Source organism: Durio zibethinus, chromosome 23 (genome assembly GCF_047325235.1).
Source record: "Durio zibethinus cultivar Kanyao isolate XHJ-2024 chromosome 23, ASM4732523v1, whole genome shotgun sequence".
In the NCBI taxonomy this organism is placed as follows: domain Eukaryota; kingdom Viridiplantae; phylum Streptophyta; class Magnoliopsida; order Malvales; family Malvaceae; genus Durio; species Durio zibethinus.
Window position 1 is genome coordinate 15,030,346 of NC_143184.1, and position 8,933 is coordinate 15,039,278.

At 51.1% G+C, this 8,933-nt stretch overlaps 2 non-coding genes across 2 annotated transcripts; both read right to left on the minus strand.

Annotated features, from left to right (window-relative positions):
* Positions 1–262: 262 nt before the first annotated feature.
* On the minus strand, positions 263–3,617 carry LOC149512308 (25S ribosomal RNA). The gene has a single exon (XR_016332974.1). It is a non-coding gene; the product is annotated as a 25S ribosomal RNA (ribosomal RNA).
* Positions 3,618–3,855: 238 nt separating this feature from the next.
* Positions 3,856–4,011, minus strand: LOC149512309 (5.8S ribosomal RNA). Its single transcript, XR_016332878.1, has one exon. It is a non-coding gene; the product is annotated as a 5.8S ribosomal RNA (ribosomal RNA).
* Between the last annotated feature and the right edge of the window lie 4,922 nt (positions 4,012–8,933).

An 8,933-nucleotide genomic window follows, 5' to 3' on the forward strand; every position in this document is an offset into this window, starting at 1 on the left:
GCATTCTCGGTCTCGACCAACCAAGGGCCAGAGGCTATCGATGACGTTTGGGGCAACAAGCGAGTGGGACCAGCAGCGGGATCCTCGGTCAGCTTGCGCATCCTGCCCCCAACGGTCAGTTCGGTGCCTGCACGCTCGTTTCGAGGGCTGATCGAGGTGAACAGAGTTCATTCTCGATCGAGATTGAGGGATGGGGGCCTCGAGTCATGCCCAACCCCGAAAGGGGATGACGTGAAAAGAAGGAAGGTCGATCGGAGGAGGGACGAATCGAAGCGACAAAGGGTTGAATCTCAGTGGATCATGGCAGCAAGGCCACTCTACCACTTGCAATACCCCGTCGCATATTTAAGTCATTTGCAAAGGATTCTACCCATCGCTCGATGAGAATTGAACTCTAAGGAGGCCCGCGCGGCTCGTCCGTTGCAGGGGCTACACCTACGACACGTGCCCTTGGGGGCTATGGGCCTCTACTGCGGGTCGGCAATCAGGAGGTGGGCGCGCGCGTCGCTTGTAGCCTGAATTTTGACTTAGAGGCATTCAGTCATAATCCAACGCATGATAGCTTCGCGCCACTGGCTTTTCAAACAAGTGCGATGACCAATTGTGCGAATCAACGGTTCCTCTCATACTAGGTTGAATTACTATCGTGACGCCGCCATCAATAGGGTAAAACTAACTTGTCTCATGACGGTCTAATCCCAGCTCATGTTCCCTATTGGTGGGTGAACAATCCAACACTTGGTGAATTCTACTTCACAATGATAGGAAGAGCCGACATCGAAGGATAAAAAAGCGACGTCGCTATGAACGCTTGGCTGCCACAAGCCAGTTATCCCTGTGGTAACTTTTTTGACACCTCTAGCTTCAAATCCCTAAGGTCTAAAGGATCGATAGGTCACGCTTTCACGATTCGTATTCATATTGGAAATCAGAACCAAACGAGCTTTTACCCTTTTGTTCCACACGAGATTTCTGTTCTCGTTGAGCTCATCTTAGGATACCTGCGTTATCTTTTAGCATATGTGTCACCCCAGCCAAACTCCCTACCTGACAATGTCTTTCACCCGGATCGATCGACTGAGGCCGACCTTGGGTCCAAAAGAAGGGGTCGTGCCCGTCTCCGATTCACAGAATAAGTAAAATAACATTAAAAGTAGTGGTATTTTAAATTCACCGAGGGGCTCCCACTTATCCTGCACCTCTCAGGTCATTTCACAAAGTTGGACTAGAGTCAAGCTCAACAGGGTCTTCTTTCCCCGTTGATTCCGCCAAGCCTGTTCCTTTAGCTGTGGTTTCGCTAGATAGTAGACAGGGATAGTGGGAATCTCGTTAATCCATTCATACGCGTCACTAATTAGATGACGAGGCATTTAGCTACCTTAAGAGAGTCATAATTACTCCTGTCGTTTACCCGCGCTTGGTTGAATTCTTCACTTTGACATTCAAAGCACTGGGCAGAAATCACATTACCTGAGTATCCGCAGGGACCATCGTAATGCTTTGTTTTAATTAAACAGTCAGATTCCCCTTGTCCGTACCAATTCTGAGTCGACTGCTAGTCGCTCGAAGAAGGCCCTGAGTAAGCCATTCCCAATCCGTCCCTCGGTTGACACACAGCGACCACTCTCATTATGGGAGTAGCTCAAGCAGTGCACCGATAGCCGAAAGGTTTGGGACTAGGACCCCTGTGCCCAACCCTTAGAGCCAATCTTTTTCCTGAGTTTACGGATCCATTTTGCCGACTTCCCTTGCCTACCTTGTTCCATCAACCAGAGGCTGTTCACCTTGGAGACTTGATGTGGTTATGAGTATGACCGTGTGCGAACGGCACTCGGTCCTTCGGATTTTCAAGGGCCACCGGGGGTGCACCAGACACCACACGACATGCGGTGCTCTTTCGGCCATTGGACCCTACCTCCGGTTAAGCCGTTTCCAGGGTGGACGGGCCGTTAAATAGAAAAGATAACTCTTTTCGAGGCCTCTATCGACGTCTTCAGACTCCCTAATGTTGCCATCAATCATCGTGTCTCGGTTCAAGAATTTTAACCTGATTCTCTTTCGAAGCTCGTGCGGGACGCGCTGTCGAACAGGCTTCCCCCATCTCTTAGGATCGACTAACCCATGTGCAAGTATCATTCACATGGAACCTTTCCCCTCTTCGGCCTTCAAAGTTTTCATTTGAATATTTGCTACTACCATCAAGATCTGCCCCGACCCCCACTCCATTCGAGCTTATGCCCCGGGTTTTACGGTGATCGTCGTGCCTTCTTACTCAACGGGGCCTGGCCCTTGCCCCGACGGTCGAGTATAGGTCGCGCGCTTAAGCGCCATCCATTTTTGGGGCTAGTTGATTCGACAGGTGAGTTGTTACACACTCCTTAGCGGATTTCAACTTCCATGACCACTCTTCTGCTGTCTTAATTGACCAACACCCTTTGTGGGTTCTGGGTTAGCACACAGTTGGGCATCGTAACCCGACTTTCGGTTCATCCCGCATCACCAATTTTGCTTACCAAAAATGACCCACTTAGAGCTTTCGATTCCGTGGCTCGGCTCAACGAAGCAGCCGCGCTGTCCTACCTATTTAAAGTTTGAGAATAGGTCGAGGACGTTGCACCCCCAATGCCTCTAATCATTGGTTTTACCCGATAGAACTCGACAGGGGCTCCAGCTACTAGATGGTTTGATTAGTCTTTCGCCCTTATACCCAAGTCAGATGAATGATTTGCACGTCAATATCGCTGTGAGCCTCCACCAGAGTTTCTTCTAGCTTCGTCTCGCTCAGGCATAGTTCACCATCTTTCGAGTCCCGACGGGCATTCTCACACTCGAACCCTTCTTAGAAGATCAAGGTCGATCGGTGGTGCACCCACGAGGGATCCCACCAATCAGCTTCCTTGCACCTTATGGGTTTCCTGGCCCGTTGACTCGTACATATGTCAGACTTCTTGGTCCGTGTTTCAAGACGAGCCGAATGGGGAGCCCGCAAGCCGATGCTTGGAGCATGCTAGTGCCGGGGGCACGTCGAGATGACGTGTGCTACGTTCTACGATCGTGGCGATGACGTCTTCACAGGCACATCGAAAGCTCAGGCTTTGGCCACTGCCGTGACCCGCGTCGATCCACGCCCCAAGTCGATCGACAGATCGGCTCTCACCATTCCACATCCGATCGGGACTCATCGTCGACCCCCGTCTGCTTCCCTCCTGACAATTTTAAGCACTCTTTGACTCTCTTTTCAAAGTCCTTTTCATCTTTCCCTCATGGTACTTGTTCGCTATTGGTCTCCCATCCGTATTCAGCCTTGGACGAAATTTATCGCCCGATTAGGGCTGCATTCCCAAACAACCCGACTCGCGGATAGCGCCTCGTGGTACGATAGGGTCCGAGCACAACGGGGCTCTCACCCTCTCCGGTGCCCTTTTCCAGGGGACTTGGGCTGGTCTACCACTGAGGATGCTTCTTCAGACCATAATTCAGATGTCGAGGGCACCCGATTCTCAAGCTGGGCTCTTCTAGGTTCGCTCGTCGTTACTAGGGGAATCCTGGTAAGTTTTTTTTCCTCCGTTTATTGATATACTTAAACTCAGTGGGTGATCCCGCCTGACCTGAGGTCATGACGCAAGCATCGACCGAGCGATGCGAGGGGTCCAAAGGGGCCCGGGTGGACAACGAGCGTGCGTCACCAGGGACGAGGCACACCGAGAGCTCTACCACCGACAGCGTGGCACTGTCATTGCCGGGGACTCACTTTTGGGCCAACCGTGACCCACAGGATCGCGAGAGGACAGCTTTCGCCCGCCCCCTTCCTGCGGAGCCTGAAGGGCGAGAGGTTGGAGGGGGGGCGAGGGTGCATGACACCTAGGCAAGCGTGCCCTCGGCCTAATGGCTTGGGGTGCAACTTGCATTCAAAGACTCGATGGTTCACAGGATTCTGCAATTCACACCAAGTATCGCATTTTGCTACGTTCTTCATCGATGCGAGAGCCGAGATATCCATTGTCGAGAGTCATTTCATTTTTTCATGACAAAAGGAGTCACGGCGCCGCCCGCGCACGCACCGCGGATGGGATGGTGACTGTGCGCGTGCTCTATTTTCGTTTCGGTTCCTTGGCGTGATTCACGTCAGGGGTTCATTGTTCGACGGTGGGCGAGATGACGTCGATCATTTCGTCCGCCCTGTAGGGGGGACAAAGCGACCGTCACACCCTCCCAGGACAGAAGGGGGCTCGGGGCACGGGGGCACCCTCACCACCTCGGTGTTTCGTTAACGTGTCTGTGGGTCGTTCGTCGAGCGAGGTTTCGACAATGATCCTTCCACAGGTTTACCTATGAAAACCTTGTTATGACTTCTCCTTCCTCTAAATGATAAGGTTCAGTGGACTTCTCGCGACATCGTGGGTGGTGGACTGTCCACGTCACCACGATCCGAACACTTCACCAGACCATTCAATCGGTAGGAGCAACGGGCGGTGTATACAAAGGGCAGGGACGTAGTGCCCGCACACTTGTTTCATGGGTTGACTTAGGCATACGTAGTGCATTCCCGATCTCGACCAACCAAGGGCCATAGGCTATCGAGAACCTATCCTTTATATTGGCCCCCTATCCCTCATCAAACCTCGAGAACTCACACCCCCTAAAAGAGCATTTGAGATTTTATAGGTTTGCTGCCAGTAGCCATTAAAGTGTCTGAAATGGGGACACTTTTTTCAAACGGTCACAAAATCTTCTCCACTTCGAGTTTTTAGCTGAATTTTTTTGTGCATGCCAACAAAAATACAAGGATCATGTCCACCAAATTTGGGGCCAAAACTCCTTCTAAAAAAATTTTTAAAAAATCCTGAACCATAAAAAGTTTTGAAAATCGTGAAAAATAGAAAACGTGTCGTCTTGTCATGAAACTTCAGATGAAGGCTTAGGGGACCATTTTATGAATTTACAAGCCATAAAAATGGCATTGGCATGACAGAAATTTGAAGAAGTGCCTGAACCCACCTATCACCCGATCGATCCATGGCTTGCGCATCCCGCCTCTCTGACCAACGTAATGCCCGTCCACTCATTTCGTGGGTTGACTTAGGCATACAGAGTTCATTCTTAGTCTAAGATCGGATCAGATCGAGGGTTTCGATAGTAGGACCCGTAGCGGGATCGACAGCACGTAGAGGGGGACCGGGTTGATCCCCGGCTTACACATTCTGCCTCTCTGGCCGGTTGAGCATCCATACGCTCGTTTCGTGTGTTGACTTAGGTATACGGAGTTCATCCCCAGTCTAAGCAAGTCTCATTCATTCCCAGTCTAAGATTGGATCGGGTCGAGGGCTGCGACAGCAGGACCAGCAGCAGGATCAGCAGCACGCAGGAGGGACCGGGTTGATCCCCGACTTACGCATTCTGGCTCTCCGGCCAGTTGAGCGCCCGCACGCTCGTTTCATGCTTTGGCTTAGGCATACGGGGTTCATTCCATGTCTAAGCCCCAGCCGGACCGAAGGTTGTGGTAGTGGGATCGATAGCACACAGAGTGGGACCGGGTCGATCCCTGGCTTGCACATTATGCCTCTCAAACCGGCTCAGCGCCTGCATGCTCATTTCGTGGGTTAACTTAGGCATACAGAGTTCATTCCCAGTCTAAGCATACGGAGTTCATTCTCAGTCTAAGATCGGACCGACAACGGGATCAGTAACAGCATGCAGAGGGGGATCGGGTCAATCCTCGGCTTACGCCTCCTGCCTCTCCGGTCGGCTGAGTACCCGCACGCTCGTTTCATGGGTTCACTTAGGCATGCAGCGTTCATTCCCGATCTAAGCCCCAACCGGATTGAAGGACCCGCAACGGGATCGGCAGCACGCAGAGGGGGGTCGGGTGGATCCTCAACTTACGCATTCTGACTCTCCGGCCGGCTGAGCACCCACACGCTCATTTCATAGGTTGACTTAGGCATACATAGTGCATTCTCGATCTCGACCAACCAAGGGCCAGAGGTTATCGAGAACCTATCCCTTATATTGGCCCCCTATCCCTCATCAAACCTCAAGAACTCACACCCCCTTAAAGAGCATTTGAGATTTTATAGGTTTGCTGCCAGTAGCCATTAAAGTGTCTAAAATGGGGACACTTTTTTCAAATGGTCACAAATCTTCTCCACTTTGAGTTTTTAGTTGAACTTTTTTGTGCATGCCACCAAAAATATAGGAATCGTGTCTACCAAATTTGGGGCCAAAACTCCTTCTAAAAAAATTTTAAAAAATCTCGAACCGTAAAAAGTTTTAAAAATCATGAAAAATAGAAAACGGGTTGTCTTGCCACGAAACTTCACATGAAGGCTTAGGGGACCATTGTATGAATTTACAAGCCATAAAAATGGCATTGGCACGGTAAAAATATGAAGATGTGCCTGAACCCACCTATCACTCGATCGATCCACGGCTTGCGCATCCCGCCTCTCTGGCTGGCGTAGTGCCTGTCCGCTCGTTTCGTGGGTTGACTTAGCCATACGGAGTTCATTCCCATTCTAAGATTAGATCGGATCAAGGGTTGTGGCAGCAGGACCCACAGCGGGATCAACAGCACGTAGAGGGGGATCGGGTCGATCCCCGGCATGCACATTCTGCCTCTCTGGCCGACTGAGCACCCACTCGCTCATTTCATGGGTTGACTTAGGCATACGGAGTTCATCCCCAGTCTAAGCAAGTCTCATTCATTCCCAGTCTAAGATCAAATCGGACAGAGGGTTGCGACTGCAGGACCAGCAACAGGATCGACAGCACGCAGGGGGGACCGGGTTGATCCCCGACTTGCGCATTTTGCCTCTCCGGCCGGTTGAGCACCCGCACACTCGTTTCGTGGGTTGGCTTAGGCATACGAAGTTCATTCAATGTCTAAGCCCCAGTCGGACCGAGGGTTATGGCAGTGGGACCGGTAGCGGGATCGACAGCATGCAGAGGGGGATCGGGCCGATCCCCAGCTTGCTCATTATGCCTCTCCGATCGACTCAACGCCCGCACGCTCGTTTCGTGGGTTGACTTAGGCATACGGAGTTCATTCTTAATCTAAGCATACGGAGTTCATTCCCAATCTAAGATAGGACTGGCAGTGGGATCGGTAGCAGCACGCATAGAGGGACCGAGTCGATCCTCGACTTGTGTATCCTACCTCTCTGGTCGATTGAGCGCCCGTACACTCGTTTAATGGGTTAACTTAGGCATGCAGAGTTCATGCCCGATCTAAGCCCCAACCGGATCAAAGGACCCACAGCGGGATCGATAGAATGCATAGAAGGGTCGGGCCGATCCTCGACTTGCGCATTCTGGCTCTCCGGCCGGCTGAGCGCCCGCACGCTCATTTCATGGGTTCACTTAGGCATACGTAGTACGTTCCCGGTCTCGACCAACCAAGGGCCAGAGGCTATCGAGAACCTATCCCTTATATTGGCCCCCTATCCCTCATCAAACCTCGAGAACTCACACCCCCTTAAAGAGCATTTGAGATTTTATAGGTTTGTTGCCAGTAGCCATTAAAGTGTCTGAAATGGGGAGACTTTTTTCACAAAATCTTCTCCACTTTGAGTTTTTAGCTGAATTTTTTTGTGCATGCCAACAAAAATACAAGGATCATGTCTACCAATTTTAGGGCCAAAAATCCCTCTAAAAAAAATTTAAAAAATCTCGAACTGTAAAAAGTTTAAAAAATCATGAAAAATAAAAAACGGGTCGTCTTGCCACGAAACTTCACATGAAGGCTTAGGGGACCATTGAATGAATTCACAAGCCATAAAAAAGGCATTGGCATGACAAAAATATGAAGATGTGCCTAAACCCACCTATCACCCGATCAATCCACGGCTTGTGCATCCCGCCTCTCTTACCAGCGTAGTGCCCGTCCGTTCATTTCATGGGTTGACTTAGGTATACGAAGTTCATTCCAGTCTAAGATCTGATCGGATCAAGGGTTGTGGTAGTAGGACCCATAGCAGGATCGACAGCACGCAAAAGGAGACCGGGTCGATCCTCGACTTGTACATTTTGCCTCTCTGGTCGGCTGAGCGCCTGCACGCTCATTTCGTGCGTTGACTTAGGCATATGGAGTTCATCCCCAGTCTAAGCATGTCTCATTCATTCCTAGTCTAAGATCAGATCGGATCGAGGGTTGCGGTAGTAGGACCAACAGCAGGATCGGTTGCACGCAGGAGGGGACCGAGCTGATCCCTGACTTACACATTCTACCTCTCTGGTCGGTTGAGCACCTGCACGCTCGTTTCATGGGTTGGCTTAGGCATACAAAGTTCATTCCATGTCTAAGCCCCAGCCAGACCGAGGGTTGTGGCAGCGGAACCGAAAGCGGGATCGGCAACATACAGAGAGGGACCGGGCCTATCCCCGGCTTACGTATTATGCCTCTCTGATCGGCTCAACGCCCGCACGCTCGTTTCGTGGGTTGACTTAGGCATACGGAGTTCATTCCCAGTCTAAGCATATGGAGTTCATTCTCAGTCTAAGATTGGACCTACAGCGAAATTGACAGCAGCACGCAGAGGGGGATCGGGCCGATCCTCGGCTTGCGCATCCTGCTTATTCGGTCGGCTAAGCACCCGTACGCTCGTTCCGTGGGTTGACATAGGCATGTGGAGTTCATAGCTGGCCTAAGCCCCAATCGGATCGAGGGACCCATAGTGGGACCGGTAGCACGTAGAGGGGGGTTGGGCCGATCCTCAACTTGCGCATTTTGGCTCTCCGTTCAGTTGAACGCCCACACGCTCGTTTCATTGGTTGACTTAGGCATACGTAGTGCATTCCTGGTCTCGACCAACCAAGGGCCAGAGGCTATTGAGAACCTATCCCTTATATTGGCCCCTTATCCCTCATCACACCTCAAGAACTCACACCCCCTTAAAGAGCATTTGAGATTTTATAGGTTTGCTGCCAGTAGCCAT